Below are 18,374 nucleotides of genomic sequence, written 5' to 3' on the forward strand. Positions count from 1 at the left end.
TTATTCCAAACTTCAGTATTTAGTGAAACATTATGTTTAAATCATACCCTGAAGAAACCTGCGATATTCCCCGGTAAATAATGATTTTATAGCTCTTTTTGATCAAAACCTGTATATTCCGTCTGGCCGCCGCCATTTTTGCCATTTTCAGTAGTCATGTGATGGTCGTGACGTCATCCATGCGTTCACTTTGTCAACACATGGAAACATGGCGGAGTATTTGAGTTCGGACTCGTCAGCAGAGGAAGAAGTTTTGACCAATGTGAAGAGATTGGATGGGGGAATTCAACCATCCATATCAGTATGACAATACGACACCCTCTGTCCTTAGACCCTCACATCGTACAAGGAAAAACTTCCGGAGAAAACCCACAGTTTAAAGGGAACATGGGAGAAACCTCAGGGAGAGCAACAGAGGAGGGATCCCTCTCCCAGGACGGACAGACGTGCAATAGATGCCGTGTGTAAATTGAAAAGATAATACATTTGCAACATAGGTAGTCCAAATGTTTGGAAATGCATGTGTGTATAATAGGACGATGATATAAGATACTATATGTATGCATGTAGTACCACCCTTGCTAGCGATTCCCTCTCTAGTTTAGCATACTCAGCTTCGTTGTCCCTGGCCATAGAATCACGATTTTATGGGGCCGGAAAAAACTGGGGGGAAATACACACTAGCCGGTACTACGCTATATGGAAAGGCCACCAAAAACTGTCCTGGCCTGGGCGCTAAAGGACGTTAAAACGGGGCTAGCCGCTGCAATGGAAATGCGCTATAACATACCTTATTCTTACTCCGAGCACTACTTCTGCTCCTCCGTCGCTTCACACTTGCAGAGGGCGATTTCTCTACTGGCCGAACTGGTGTCCTGGTCGGTGATGACACCAGAAAGACCGATGGTACTGCATCTCCATTAAGTAATGGTTGTTCCATAAATCCCATGTTATGTTTTATCATACTCTCAGAGTAGTCGTCCGGAAATTTGAAATGTTCGCTGCATACATGAGCCTGTAAATCTCTCGGTTCGGGCCGGCCACATTTCGCTAGCCATTGCCTCCGAATGTACCTATTACGCTTACCTTTTGGCAACAGATGGAACCGAGCATTCCGTGGATTGTTCCTATCAGAATTGTGGCAATATTTCGCGATACAGTGAGGCATATTTGAAGAGAGAGACTACAGTAAATAACATGGAGATCAACGTGTCTTCGAAAACCAAACGCATGGTTTACGTCACGTCCGGAAAATGGCGGCGCCCACAGTGTTGATGTTATTTCGGTATATAATCAGTTTAAAATCACTGATAATGTCATCGGATTAAAAAAAAAAAAAAGAAGAAGACATGAGCATACCATTCCTTTAAAGATTTGCGAGAAAATATTTGTCTTCATTAATTCAAGGTATCACAGGTTGAGTAATTGGCTTCCAATGGCCATTTTGTGGGTGAATTATTACGGAATTGTTATACTTGCTTGATAACAGCATTTTAGCGTTTTTATTGGGAGCATGATGTCATTTCCAAGAGCCACTGGGCCAGAGTACACAAAGCTGTTTTTTGCCAATCTGCATGCTGCCTTATTGCTTCTAGTTTCTGTTTGCATGGGAAACACTTTGATACTTTCAAAAAAGTACAAATGAGCCAAAGTCTGAGTCATAACAATCCTCTTTTTCTTTCTTTTGTATCCTTGATGAACGAAGATGATCAACATTACACTGGATCAGAGATATGCAGGGTTGGGAGGGTTACTTTGTAAATGTAATCAGTTACTGATTACTGATTACATGGCTCTGAAACGTAATCAGATTACTTTTAGATTACTTTTGGATTACTTTCTTTTTCCATCACAGATGGGTATGTTTTGGTGAACAGGAGACACAAAAAGCAAAAGGAAACTGAACGTGTTTTTACTGTTGTAATGGCTTATCAAGAGCACAACTGAAACATAACATCTGAAACGATGTAACAACATAATACACTTTTTGGGGATGCAGCTTGGGATGTGAGGAGTGAGGGACACGGCTTAGAAAGGGCGTGTCGCCTTCTGTCCTGCCAGTGTCCAGTGCCAGGACATGAATTAAAATGTCGAACTCGGACTTCATTTTAAGGACATTTCGGCCAGGGGTGTAGAGCTATATTTGTTTAAGCACCGGATTGGCAAAACAGGAGAGTGTGTGCACCAGTCTGCCTTGATCTATGAATTCATGTCCGTGACTCCGTATTCTGATTACGTAACGCCGTTACATGTATTCCGTTACAACCCAACCCTGGAGATATGTGAGTGTGCTGTACCGTGGCAGTTGCAGCCTCCAGAGAGAAATCATCAGGGATTTTCTCCTGCATGAATTTGTTAGCAGGAGGACGCACAGCCACAACAGGGGCTTTCTGCAACAACCAACAAAGACCACGTTAAAGAGATAATGTAAGATACTGTATTCCTGCAATATTTGTACACTACTTTACTCAAAACATATGCATGTGTGAGATATCCACAATGTACCTGTGCAGGAGGAGCTGATGAGGAGTCCATGAAGTCTCCAGACAAAAGGTCCAGCCCATCAGCAGTACCCAAGGCCGTACATTCATCTCATACCTGAAACCCATGATAAAAACCCTGGAAATTCTTTAAAAGAAAAAAAAAAAAAAATGATGATGATGATGATGATGATGATGATGATGATGATGATGATGAAATTCTGCAAATGTTCCCCAAGATTTGTTTTCTGCTTTTCTTGATTTTGATGTTTATAAAGATTTGTAAAATGTCTGATAATTCTTGATGTCATGTAGGCGTAAGGACACGGAGATGCCCACACCATAACAAAAGAAAGTAAGTAGTTTTCTATTTATCCAACATAGTCTTTCCAATTAGAAATACTAAAGCCACCCAACCCTGACACCAAAACGAAAGTGTTATATATATATATATATATGTATATTTGTGTATTTATTTGGCTGTTTAATATTCGATTCTGCATATTTTATATATATATATATATATATATTAATCTGAAATGTTCTTTGAATGAAACTTCTCTTTAAATCTAAAATGGTCTAAAAGCACTCGTTGTTTGTGACCGTCTTCTGCATTGCTGGCAGCGCGAGATGCGTGCATCACCCGATGCGCCACAGTTCCCTATACATGGCTAGAGGAGCTGGTGGCGGTCCGGGGTGCATACATAAAATTATAGGCTAATTGATCACGGGTGGGCAGTGGCAAGCAAAGTGTAGAACAAAACTGTATAGGCTGGTCGAGTAGGACTACAGTTAACTGGGCTGTTTTTGGAGAGAAAGGGTAGCGGAAAAAAGTCTATGTTCTCCTGGTCGGGGGTTCATAGCGCCACTGATGGAGTAGTGGTTGTCGCAAGAGGATAAGCTAGTTATCGCTTTTGGACGGTCTTCAGGCACGATCTTAGCACTTGTACAAGGGTGGACGTGCGAGTCAAGGCGCCCCACTAGAGATAATTCCCTACCCCCTCTGAAACCTCATAATTTGGACTAAATTGAGCTGGATGAGCTTTGCTGTCACGCTGGTGTTTATTACGAGTTCATGTTTTGTTTGTCTGATTGTTTGTATGTTTGTATATAATAAAATAATATAAAGATGTAAAGCAAAATTCTGGTATTATAAATGTGCTGCAAAATGAAAATAAATAGCAAAAGAGTGTTTTTTTATGTCCTGCATCTGAATGTGCAAGGGGAAATGTAAACAAGAAGCCCACTGTTCAGGGTGTGCGCTAGGTGTAAGAAGAAAAGAAGATTATTGCTTTAAGAATCCATTCTTAAATGGTATTGCTGGAATGTTAAGATATGTTTGTGACCTTGTATAAACCCTATGCCCCGTCCTGCGCCCCGAGACCCTCAGAGACCTGCCTGAGGAGATCAGGGTTGCAAAATCTGTTTTTGTAGGTCAATGTTGTATTATTTGTTTCATTTATTCTTAATCTATGTATTGTATGGTAATAATGAATAAAAACGTAGTGTATTGAACACATTCCGAAACAAAGCAGATAAGAATCGTTGTTGAAACCTTTTGTGCTGTTGCTGCAAAATGGAAACTTTGTTGATTATCTGTTCCAACTGGCCACTGGAATCAGATAATTGATATAAGTTGAAGTTCAATTACAGTTTTAAAAATAGTTTAACATTCTTTATTAAACTGCTTCAAATTATTTCTCGTATCGACCAATTGGTCTCCATAGACATTACTAAAATTAAAATAGTTGTTAAACTACTGACAAGTTTTCTGAAACCGAGCTTATGAACAAAAGAGTAAAGGTCGCTGGTTAAGCCAGGATCAATATATTTGTTGAAGTTTTTATTGTGTGCATAATAAATGTTTTAAACCTTGGGCAATCTCTTTAAAATAAGTAATTACAGTTAAACAATAGATGTTGTTTTCCAAGGGCCTCTCTTTCACAGGCCCACACTTTGAATCATGACATTTCCAAGTCCTACAGAGATCAGTATCACTTTGTGTTGCAAGCCAAATCCAGGGGTTCTACTCAAGCCCAATTTTAAATAAGTATTGAACCCAGCTCGAGCTAAATGTCAAATGTATTTAATTAATGTGCAAGTGTTTTGATTTATTCTCATAACATTTTCACTGCTGTCCCAAATGTTTTAAACCTTGGGAAGACAATCACACACACACACACACACACACACACACACACACACACACACGCACACACACACACACACACACACACACACTTTGGATAAGTATTCACCTTATCCAAATTGTAAATTGGTGCCTTCTTTAAAGTTATTAGTAATTCAAGATTAATTATTAAATTAAATGTGGTACATAACATAGAATAAATAAAATAACTTTGACTTGATCATTTTGTTCACAACATTAGACCTTGTCCTCTAATCTCTACTAGAATAAGATAAGTGTGCATGTTTGGGTGTTTTAACACTCCTGTAATGTACCTAGTCTTGTTATCCTTTTCATTACAGAGCTGGGAAAATGGTGTATTGCTTAGATTCTGATCCGTGCAAGTCCAATTTTCACTGACTTTAGTTCTAATGTTAATGTTAATTTCATTTCAACCCATAAGTAATTATTTAGATTAACTCAACATTTCACATGATGATGGATTAGTGTTCCACATTTTTTTCCACTAATGTGTTGTGCAATTAGGCCAATGGTAAAGAGAGACATTGATGACCTTGTGTCCCTTTTGTTAGTACGTGGTTCCATTTTGTCTATGGCCTTGGACGGCTTCACTAAGAGTCACCCAGTTCTACCCTGCTACAGTCCGGCTGAGTGCAGTCACAGAGATGCTATGGCTGCTCTACATGAAATGACATTAATGGTCTGGTCCGAGAATGGACACCATTTCCTGCTCCCAGAGAGAATGACACTCCTCAAACTGAACATTACAGCCATTGATACTGTCTCACGTGGGTCTGCTCCCCCCCACCGAGCCATGAACTGAAAGCTTGACATCTGCTTTGAACACCTGGAAGCCTCATTGTCACACCAGCACTAACCCTTGGGTCAGTCAGATGAGACTAACGGCTTCACTTGGGGCATTTGGGTCAGACACATGACTCTCGTTACCGCAGAGTGTTTTTTTTTTTTTTTTTAAGGCTGTTCATACTGCTATGCAGAGGATGCCTGTAGGTTAGCAAGCTGTTAAAAGCCCCTACTATTTTGAAAATAGGCCTAATGTCAGGGGCCTCTTAGTTCTACATGTATTCACATGATATAGACAATGTGTCCACCTGAAACAAACTAGAGGCTGCACGAAACTCAGGCTACAATACGACCATTCTGTTCTGCTCTGACGATTCAATTGATAGATTCTACATCAAAACAATTAGCTTTTATTGTTTCCAATGATAACGTCACCTTAAGTGGAGGAATGCAAACCTGTTTTCAAATGTAAGGTTTTGAATTTGTTTGACATTTCTCAGTAATAACACCCTCAGAAACCCACTATCATTCATGCTATGCCTTCAGTGGTAACTCAGATGTTAAGGGGGATGAAGCTTTTCCTCCCAAATCAGATATGCTTTGTTTTTCAACAAAGGTATACATTTCCTGCATAATATATGTTTCTCACAATTTTTTTTGCTGCACACAGTTGATACTGAGTCTTCTCGAGTAATAGATTATAAACTACACCATGCTTAAATAGACTCCTAAGTTATTATTTCATATGTGACATATGTAAGAAAAGGGAGGGAAGAGTCAATTATATTGAGTAATTGATTTTATATTGGAACATTTATTTCGTTCGAGATGAGAGGATTCTAATCTTCAACTATCTGAGGAGATGGGATGCTTCTTCACCATTCTGCTCGGTGGGTTCAGGCAGACAACTCTGCGGGATGAGCGAGGGCTTCAGAGGCTTCATACAAGGTTCCTTGTTACTTGGTGGAGCAGATGTCTTCCTAACCTCTCCCATCACGGGGGGAGACCTGGATGCGCCACTTGGAATACGCAGTTGCACTGCTCTCAAGCAGAAGGAATGCAGGCAGGTGAGCCTCCATTTCACCAGGGGGGATCAACTACAGTGCTCACTGAATGAGCCACAAAAGCAGAGCAATTGGGGTAAATATGGCGCTCTGATGAGGAAGAGTTTTGAGCCAATCAGCACCTCAGTGCTAATCTACACTATCAGGATGCATTTACACACCAGACACTTGTCATAAAGAGAGGAGGAGAACGAGTCAGAAAGACTGAAGGACATGTTCTTCCAGCTATCGTACAAAGATGAACTTTGAATTGATTTTATATCTTGGATGTTTACAGATGTACAATTAATGACTGTCTTTATATTTCCAATGTGTTGAATAGTGGTGATTAATATATTTTTGCCGGATCAGATTACACTTTCGCACTAAACAAAATGAATTAATTAATATTTTCAGATTATAAAGTATTGAATAATGAGATATTTCTACTATTATCACAGATAATGTTAATATCCTTAATCGTCCAGCAATCAGGCTTAACAACACTACTCTTTAATGTATTATCCATGCACAGAAAGACCTACAATTATGTTTCAAGTACTGGATTAAATTCAGTTTTGGCCCAAAACAAATATTTAGAATATTTCATATAACAATTATGTAGCATATTTGATCCTCAAATTAGAGAAGTATAATTTAAAGAAATTGATATTCTATATTCAACATTAGATAAACAATAGGAAACAATAGGAATAATTGATAGACTTAATTTGGTACAGATCAGTGGTAGCATTTACAAATGTAATAATTCAAGTTTTAAGAATGTTTAATCCTTCCTTTCCAGGTTTTTACAAAAGTCTTTGAATATTTGCCTAACTTTTCCTTTTCAGATTTTGAACAATGTACTTGACTAAAACGAATGTATTGATTTGACTAAGTGCCTTACTCTTGACTAAAGCGTATTTAAGTAAACGTACAAGTAATCCTAAAATTGAGGACACTGCATTTTTGCAGATTACAGATTGATAAAATCACAACTGTGAATTGTATACCTTAGCTGGATCTCTTAGGATCCTACATTTTAAAATGCTTTTGACTAGTGATTGCCTTGAAGTAAATCTTTAAAGCGGCAAACTGGTTTTGATTTTATAGTTTGATAAGTGAAATTGACTAATGGTAAATGATAAAAGATATTAGTTTAAAACAAATATTTAGCTATTTATGCATTTGTGTTTTATGTGTGTTCATTATTGTGCTTTTGACGAAAGATGATCAAACACTGATGAGAGATGATTTTTCCTATTATGATTGGCTGTATCAATCATTGTGATTGAATGTTTCAATCTTATTCTACTTTGTGATGTAATTAATATAAGGTGAGACCACACTCAAATCTAGAGACGCCTATTGAGTTAAGTATTGACCAAATTAGTATTAGACTAATGTTTTTAGGTTATCATAAATGATAAAAAGAGAGGACTGTTAGGGAAATAATTGTCCTAGACTCCTAGATATGACGTACATGACCAACCCTGACGTATCTCCTTTAAGGACATAGGCTGCTTCAGCCATAATGTTGTTGTTCCCATTCTGTGACCGGGCAACACTAGGTCACAGATGGTCTGTTGTTGTGGGTGCACTGGGACACTTCCTTCTTTGTTGTTTGTGGACTCCAAGGTATGACATATTCAAGGCCATAAGTGACGGACGCAAGTAACTCAGTGTGCCCAACTGTTTAAGCTATCTTATCAAAATATGTTGATTACTCTCTGTGAAACCAGTTAAATGGGCTAACAAGAGAAAGGCGCACCAGAATTGACGTGGCAACCCACCCGTGCAGTCAGACCGTGACTGCTGTGACTTGTGATGTGAATCCTCCGGCCGTAACTCCAAATAAACCTCCAGTGTTTGACATCGAAGATCCTGCTCTACTGTGTCTCTTTCCTGAGTCGGTGAATCCTACTGCATTGCTACACAGAAGTTTCCCTTACATTACATACCAAACTCTAACTTATGCCCCTTTCACACCAGCGCCTTTTCAGCTCCGGCTCGGAGCTAGAGCCTGAAAAGCGCCGGGTTTTCCAGTTCACACCGGAGCTGCACCGGCTCTTAGCTCCGGAATCCGCCTCATTTCCAGCTCCAAAAAATTGTCGGTCCAGAGGCAAGAGCTTTGGAGGCGACGTCGCTTACGTCTCTCTTACGTCGAGGCGTGCAGGAAACTAAACCCACCTCCCATGGGTCGACTGTTATGCCTGCCTACAAGCAGTAGTTCCTATAACAACCCTGTCTCCTAAAAATTACGTTCCCACAGAACTAAACTGCATTCTCAATTACGTTTAGCTAGAAACGTATTTTCTCCCACGTTACGTTAGTTATGAACGTATCTCAAATACGTTTATTTTCTACATATCTTCTAGAAACGTATTTTCTCCCACGTTACGTTTGTTATGAACGTATCTCAAATACGTTTATTTTCTACATATCTTCTAGAAGCATATTTTCTTCCACGTTACGTTAGTTATGAATGTAACTTAAATACGTTTATTTTCTACATATCTTTGCCATTTATTGTCTTGCTTATAATAATGACAATTAGTTATTTATAAATATCATTTTAGAGCACACCTTTGAAATCGACAATCGGGCTCGATATATAGTTAAATTAAAATCAGTAGGCGAGGCTGTAATTTCGCCAGCTGTTACTCTCATGAGCGAGGCAGAACATAATAGTTTTAACATGCCAAAAAGCTGCTGTGTCGTTTATTGCACCTCAAACATTAAAACAAATCCAGAGTTACGTGTTTCTGTACTTCCTCTAAGAAGAAAGGACAGTATCAGAAGAGCTCTGTGACTTCAGGCTTGATCGCCGTTCAAATGACAGCGCTGGTTTCCCCAAAAGTGGGCGGGGCTGTAAAGTGAAGTAGATTTACTCTCATCTATTATTCAAAACCATTCTATTTATTCTAACGTAAATTACATGCCAGTGTTTTATCTTTTATTTATTTGTTTTTATTTTAAATCGTATAATGTCTGACTTTTTTTCCGTCTGTGAGGAAAAGAAATGGGGCTCAGAGCCTCAAAATACTGAAATCTGTATTTTTTAAAATCTTTTCCTTCTAATTTATTATTCTTTTCTAAATAACACACTGTTATTTACTCAACAATAACACACAATTATCCTTGTTTTTATTTATTCATTTAATTCTATAATCTTGGGCTTTTTAGCCGTAAATAAAGTCACCGGAAACAGACGGGACATTTTGAGCGATACACACCACAAACCCACTAAACTGATTACCCAAGATCCTCAGCTTGAAGCTTGTTGATTGGATGTTTTAGCCGCAATGCACGCTGGGATATGGTGTTGATATGATATGGAGATATGATATCCGACAACGAAAAATAAAATAATACCTAATTCAGAGTGTGCTTGCTTTTCTCTTTGGAAGTCATCACATAACGGCATTGTAATACACGGTTCGGCTGCATTAAATATTACACATCTGCCGTAATTCTTTATTTATAGAGAGAGACAAACAGGAGAACTGCTGCCAAAACTGAATACTTGACGTGGATCATAAATATATCAACAATTAAACAACATCTTCAATTTCTTTTCACAAAATACGTCTCCTTGCAGTATCAATAGTAATTCGGCTGACTTTTATATTTGATCCAATTGGTATATTGGTTATATTTACACCATAACGGTGCACAGCTGATAAAAAAGGACTTGTAGTTTTTAAAGATATTACTGATTTTCTTTGAATATAAGAATCTAAATACTGAGTTGAGAGAATAGTCAGGGGATTTGGGTGATGGGAGACACATCTATGGAATCACAATTTCAATAGCTTACTATTAAATGAAGGATAGCCTATGCCTTTCTGTCTGTGATGTTTTACAAATCAGATATTAATGTGAAGAAGTAAAACAAGAGAAATAGTATAGCAATATCCTGTAAAATTATGTAAAAACATGAATAAAATTACACATCTTCAGATGTTATACATAAGTGTCTACACTAATAATACAAAGTTATTATTAGTATGCTGTGTGTACCTTGTGTGCACCGCCTAGTGGTTAAAGCATGTTATTGAATTATGTTTGTTGAATAATCTTATTTGATCAAAACAATATTAAGAGTACATACTTTCATAGCGGGAAAGTAGAAGGTCAATGATAGAAATATAGAATATAAAAAGTCAAGAAGATACTAAGTGATCTCTACAATAAAACAGTTTAGTGCTGGATGTTCAAAGATATTAATAGGAGGATGTGCAAAACAGAAAAACGAATTAACCTTTATTAACACATTAAAAAATACTTTAGGTTAAGGTCTTCTTTTAAACAAGAAAAAAGCTCTGGGGGTATCTATCTACAGATGAATATTAAGCCTGACAAAGTACTTAACGTCTAAAATATTGCTTTCCTGCAATGTTAACTATGTTGAAACACTTATTTTAAATGATATTATACACATTAATTATACTCTTATGTATGTAGATAGAATAAGAAATGTGCAGAATATGACAGTTTAATGGTGGAGGTATACAGTACACACATATTGATAGATGTCTGTTGAGGAACCTGCGACCCAAGTTGTGTATAAGATCAATACACCTTAGAAAACCTTGAAATCTTGAAAGGGATGTGCAAAATAGCCATTATACAGTTTTTAATTAACTATTAGTAGAGAATAACGAGTAATGAATATACTTTATAAAGATCTGCAGATAAATGTTTAGTCTTCTCAAGCACCAACTATCAAATATCTCTCCTGATTGTTGGCACTTGACAATCACCTTCCCTGAATTGTATTCAGGTGTAACTAAAGTCTGCTTTAAGGGTTGTTTATATTCCACATCATTAATCAGAATCTGCAAAGTAACTAAACTAAATGTAGTGGAGTAAAAATACCAGGTTAACCTCTGAATTGTAGTGGAGTAGAATAACAAAGTAACAATGAGCTGTCGTGTGGGTATATATTAATGCTGCCCATTATGGATACAAGCGATTTTCACCCATTTAGTAATTACATGTTTTAAATGTGTACACACCAATGTGTTTCCTATCGCCTAAACCTCCAGGGCTGTACACAGTTTAATACTGTCAACTTCTACATTTGGGAAAAAACGTCTTTTAAAACTACAATTCCCAGTAGAGACGTGCCATAGAGAACATGTTGCGAAACACAATAGCCAGCATGTGTAGTTCTGGGGGGGGCGTTCGAGTCCAGTTTTGAATAGTCTGCCGTGGTTTCGTTCCATTTCAAAGAGCTTGACGCTCGGCGTAACCTTGGCGCAACATCACGGGGTTTGTCAACGGGACTGTAGTCCCAAACGATAGCTGGGGATTATGGGTAGTGTAGTGCAGGGCCGGCCCTCGGCATAGGCAGTATAGGCGAATGCTAAGGGCGCATCAACCCATAGGGGGCGCCACAAATTGGGGAGAAAAAGAAGAAGTTAGAAATAATTTTTATTTTATTTTTTTAATTTCATAACACAAAATCCCGATTTTGGATCAACAAAGTACATCTTATTTTCTTACACTAACAGAACTACGCCTATATTGCGTACAGCGCCCATAAACTATAGCAATGTGTGCAATTATAGGTTTTAATTTTATATTTGTGTTCATTTAAAATAAATCAAACTCCCAAAAAACGTACACAGCTTCTGTGTGCTTTTATTAACATTGGAATTTACTGTGTAAGCGGCCGCGAGGGGAGAGCTTTAGAGAGCTCTCTCCTGAAAGACTGAGAGGCTCTGATAACCTCAGCTCAGTGAGGTAAAGGCACACCTCTATATGATCATTATAGTTATAAAAAAATAAGAGAAGAGGTGAAAAACAGGTATAAAATAATTAGGGCTGTCAAGTTAACGCGTTAATAACGCGTTAACGAAAAAAAAAATAACGCCACTAATTATTTTAACGCGATTAACGCATGTGTATTTTTTTCCTCGGCCGCCCCGTAGTCTCAGAGCGCATCGAGTTTAAAATACCATCTGCTGACAGCCCCACTCCTGCCGCCCGCTTGTGGCAGACCACAATTCCACGCTCACCGGCAGGCACCGACTGGCCATCGGGAGGACCGGGAGGGTGTGTGTGTGTGTGTGTGTGTGTGTGTGTGTGTGTGTGTGTGTGTGTGTGTGTGTGTGTGTGTGTGTGTGTGTGTGTGTGTGTGTGTGTGTGTGTGTGTGTGTGTGTGTGTGTGTGTGTGTGTGTGTGTGTGTGTGTGTGTGTGTGTGTGTGTGTGTGTGTGTGTGTGTGTGTGTGTGTGTGTGTGTGTGTGTGTGTGTGTGTGTGTGTGTGTGTGTGTGTGTGTGTGTGTGTGTGTGTGTGTGTGTGTGTGTGTGTGTGTGTGTGTGTGTGTGTGTGTGTGTGTGTGTGTGTGTGTGTGTGTGTGTGTGTGTGTGTGTGTGTGTGTGTGTGTGTGTGGCCCGAGCGAGAGAGAGACCTTACGTGCATTGTTGTTGTTGTTAGCATCTGGTGCTAGCTAGCAGCGCTAACGGATAGAAGGAGCTGTTTAAATGAAAACAGAGGAGCGACATTTCGCCACAACTGCGCCGAGCACTTGACTTGATGCAGGAAGCCAGACAGCGGGACATCATGATTGCAGCAACATGATTGCAGCGTCCAGGCAGCTCCCGTTCGAGCATATGCCTTGAGTTGCATGCACACATGCGCGCACACACACACACACACACACACACACACACACACACACACACACACACACACACACACACACACACACACACACACACACACACACACACACACACACACACACACACACACACACACAGTGTATTATTGAATGAGAGGTTCCAGGTTGTTGTGTTTAATATTCATGAGAATATTTGTCATTGTTCAAATGATAATAAACATTAGCATAAAGCATATTTGTCCACTCATATGTTGATAAGAGTATTAAAAACTTGAAAAATATTCCTCTAAGGTACATTTAGAACAGATAAAAAATGTGCGATTAATTTGCGATTAATCGCGATTAACTATTTTAATCGACTGACAGCCCTAAAAATAATATATGACAGTACAAAAAAGTTGTTATTAATAAACAAGAATACAGTTTGAAAGGGGAGTGATTTGTAAAATATCCATAAAGGAAAAGAAACTCTACTTACAGTTCTGTTTCATCTGGGTGTTGAGAGATGTATCCATAGATCTCCTAATGTTGCTCTCAAAGTGCACCAGATTGATGCTTTTAAACTTCAATATTAAAAAAAAGTCTTCCCGGGGGTGCATGCCCCCGGACCCCCCTAGAGGAGGTGAGGTCCCCTCCCCCACTTAAATCATGTTCACATGGATAGGAAACTAAATACAGTTGCACACATCTTGTGTCCATATCTTTCTGTGTTGGTGGTCATGCCACAACCGTGCATGTGCGAATCATAGTGAGTGTCTGCATTTGGGGGGGGGGGCGCCAGCTAAAATCTTGCCTAGGGCAGCAAATTGGTCAGGGCCGGCCCTGGTGTAGTGTCTTGGGCCATCCTAAATCTCGAAATGTCCCGTCTGTTTCTGGTGACTTTATTTACGGCTAAAAAGCATGCTAAAATGCCCAAGATTATAGAATTAAACGAATAAATAAAAACAAGGATAATTGTGTGCTATTGTTGAGTAAATAACAGTGTGTTATTTAGAAAAGAATAACAAATTAGAAGGAAGAGATTTTAAAAAATACAGATTTCAGTATTTTGAATCTCTAAACCCCATTTCTTTTCCTCAAAGACGACAAAAAAAGTCCGACATTATACGATTTAAAATAAAAACAAATAAATAAAAAGATAAAACACTGGCATGTAATACGTTAGAATAAATAGAATGGTTTTGAATAATAGATGACAGTAAAATCTACTTCACTTTACAGCCCCGCCCACTTTTGGGGAAACCAACGCTGTCATTTGAACGGCGATCAAGCCTGAAGCCACAGAGCTCTTCTGTTACTGTCCTTTCTTCTTTGAGGAAGTACAGAAACACGTAACTCTGGATTTGTTTTAATGTTTGAGGTGCAATGAACGACACAGCAGCTTTTTGGCATGTTAAAACTATTATGTTCTGCCTCGCACATGAGAGTAACAGCTGGCGAAACAGCCTCGCCTACTGATTTTAATTTAACCATATATCGAGCCCGATTGTCGATTTCAAAGGTGTGCTCTAAAATGATATTTATAAATGACTATTATCATTATTATAAGCAAGACAATAAATAGCAAAGATATGTAGAAAATAAACGTATTTCAGATACGTTCATAAGGAACGTAACCTGGGAGAAAACATGTTTCTAGAAGATATGTAGAAAATAAACGTATTTGAGATACGTTCATAACAAACGTAACGTGGGAGTAAATACGTTTCTAGCTAAACGTAATTGAGAATGCAGTTTAGTTCTGTGGGAACGTAATTTTTAGGAGACAGGGTTGCCTATAAACACACTTTATAAAGTCAGGCAACACTAACCAGACTAACTGAACCATCCGTTCGCTGTTATCGATCATTGTGGAGAGAGGCAGACATGTTGTTTTGTATTATTGCAGCTATCGGATGCAAGTAGTCAGTTTAGCTTCGGTTGCTATGCTAACATCACCCGTTTTATACCAGAGAAACTTTCATAACAGCGTTGTGATACCAAACAGTGTCAATTCAGACTGACACACATTCACTTAGGCTAAGGGAACTGGGGATATGCATCAGCTGCTTGTGTGAGTCGGACAGTGAATACTTTAGAGCGGCCGCTGCAGTGTGAGCTAACCGGGAGCTAACGGGAGAATAAACTCCTGTGGAAGAGCAGCACTGCAGCGGTCGGTAAATGCTTCAGAAACACATTAATAAACAATGAACCACGGCACTCTGGAGAAAAGTATAAGGTTGGAGAAGTCGTTATTCAATTTATTCTGGCTTCGTGTGATTAAAAGCAACACGATCATCGACCCGACGCAGTTGCTGTTGTTGTTGTGAGCTGCCGTTGGGGGGCAAATCAGCGATGTAAACGGTGACGTCATGACGCAGCAAGGGCAGCTCTGGGGCGCCAGTGGGCGGTGTGCACAGAGCGGGAGCTGAAAAGGGAAACCGGAGCTGAACCAGAAAAGCTCCCGCTCGGAGCTAGAAACTGAAAAGCGCTGGTGTGAAAGCCGCATTAAAGGTGACCTATCATGCAAAATGCACTTTTGTACGTCTTTTATACATGAATATGTGTCCCCGGTGTTCCAGGGAACTCACCAAGTGTCAGAAAACACAACCCTCTCTATTTTCCTCCATACCCAAATCTCTTAAAAAGGGGCTGCAATGGATCTGATACAGACTGATCCAGATTTGAACACTTCTATGACGTCACAGAAGTGGTGCTACGGCTATTGGGCCAACTCCACCAATCAGGAGGAGACAGCCACGGACATTGCCGTTCGAAAGCGCTGGAGACGCTGTAGTACATATGCCAGGCCTGTAGATGGTGCTGTTCTCACAGAATCAGCCCATGAAAAGACAGTGTTAAATTGAGTGAAATGAGGAATGGCTAAAATGCATGATCTGTTTGGTATTTTGAAAAATAAAAAGTATAAATATGCCTTATATAGGTATGGTCCTACACTATATTATTCAAATATAGCATGATCGGTCCACTTTAATTTTCTGTCTGAACTTCGCTCCATTTCCCCGTAATAAGTAACACATTCTCAGCAGATTTACTTTAGGGATACTATAAGGAATTACACACCCCTAAAATAAAGTGTTAATAAACCGTTTACTAATACCATGGGAGAATAATATAATTCTTCTTTTTTGTTTTAAGGCAGTGTCACGTTTCGAAACGAGGGCATAACCTGTGTTTTTAAATGTATCTACGGCCCTGCAATCCTTTTCGATTGAATTTATTCACACCAAAGTAACTGCATTAGTATTAAGTTATACTCCTAAAAAGGTATACTTTCTGCTGACACTAGGTGGGGCTGCTGTCAAAATGAATGGGTGCTGTAAAAACTACACTGCGCATGCTCAGATAATTGTTTTATTCAAAGTGTGCGGCAAAAAAATAATCACCAGTGGGGCAAAGTACTGGCAACCCCACCAAACGTCATCTCATAATTCAGAGAGCTGATTGGCTGTAAGCAGCGTTGGGTGTAACACGTTACAAAAGTAATGGAGTTACAGTAATGTATTACTTGTTGCTGTAACAAAGTCCTAAAGTCCTAAAGGGACATGAACAACAACAACAAAAAGAGAGAGAGATAAAAACAGGCGACAGAGGTCCACCTAGCACCCCCCTCAAATAATGTATGCAATGGCATAACCCCACGTAAACATAACAGTCTGCAATGAAATGGTTGTCTCCTCCTGTGTGCTCCACTTCCTCCTTGGTGCAGCGGTAACTTTCTCCATAGGAAAAAAATCTTGATAACGGGTTAGTTTCTCGTGATACTTTCTCGTGCGCACGAGAAACTAACCCTTTATCCCGACTTTTGTTTTTCTCTCTCTCTCTTATTTTATTTTTTTTCCATGTCCCTTAAACTTTACTTGTTTAAAAAAGCATCAGAAGCTTATACACATCTAAGTTGTTCGTGCCCCACCACTTTTGTACATATAAAAACGCCACTGTAAATACCTTGTTTATCCCACACAGACAGTGATGGCTCCTGGAAAACAACTGATGACCAACAGTCATGTTTGTTTTACTGTCTTATTTCAGCTTAATCACATTCATGGTCACTCTTTTTCTGCTTAAACATTTTCATTGTTTTTGATAGTTAATAAAGAAAATGTTCAGTTTATAAATACTTTCAAATATCTTCATCGTCAAAGTTTTACCTGCATTGATCAGATGCTGTTGGTACCTGTACATGTGGTTAAATATGTAAATTGTAATCCCTGTACATTTTGCTGTATGATGTCCTTTTGTTGTTCTGTAGTTTATGTCTTCTTGTGGAACCTACTGCTGCAGGTCTCCCTTGAAAAAGAGATCATTGATCTCAATGGGATTTTACCTGGATAAATAAAGGTTTTGAATTTAATTTAATTGATAACGACAATAATGCACTGCTTTCACATTTAGATCGAACTCTAATTGGAATAACTTGAAATGAAATGTCTATTCATCTGAATATTGATCATAAAACACACTGAAGTCCTGAGAATTTTAGAAGTAAGCCTAGATATGTTTATATTAAAAATGACATTTTTTATATAATTAATTTTGCTTTTGTATATGGCCATGTGACAATTTAATCGGGAAACTGTTGACTTGTACTGTACCCTCATGAATTTTTTTTTTTAAGTAGAACGGCACCTTCCTTTACTTATAAAACAAAATATATATAACTAAAGATATAAACAGAATTTGCTATTGAACATTTTAGAGTTTTATTTAGTAAAATATTTCCCTTCAAAGTAGCATGTTTTGTCGTTGGGTTCAGAGTTATCAGACCCAGATAGTAAAACTAATTGATTTTTTTTTTTTTTTTTTTTTTTTTTTTTTTTTTTAAATTGGATGTACAGTTTTTGTGAATTATCCTACTTTTTAGATTTGTTGTAACTTGAAATTTTGTACAAATAAAATATATTGTCACTCAATCAAAACCAAAATTGTGTTTATATTCATGTTTATTATTTTATGTATTTTTTTCACATTTGCAACCCCATCTATCATTTACGGTCTTGGGGCATGAATATTAAGTTTTACATGAGGTTTGAGCAAATCATTTTTGTTTGTGAGCCCCTCAGAGTCAAAATGAAGTGGGCTGCTAAGTCTGCATGCAGAGTGAAAAACCACAAAGTCAGGAGCAAAGAAAAGTAAAGAAAGATCGTTTTATAAGAGATGCGGTTCCCGTTCAGTGCGTATAAATGTCCTGTTGTATTTTTTATATTAAAGCGGTTCATGTTAGTTTCTGTTTCTCTCTTTCTACACACACACACACACACACA

This window comes from Pseudochaenichthys georgianus, chromosome 5, assembly GCF_902827115.2.
Source record: "Pseudochaenichthys georgianus chromosome 5, fPseGeo1.2, whole genome shotgun sequence".
Lineage (NCBI taxonomy): Eukaryota > Metazoa > Chordata > Actinopteri > Perciformes > Channichthyidae > Pseudochaenichthys > Pseudochaenichthys georgianus.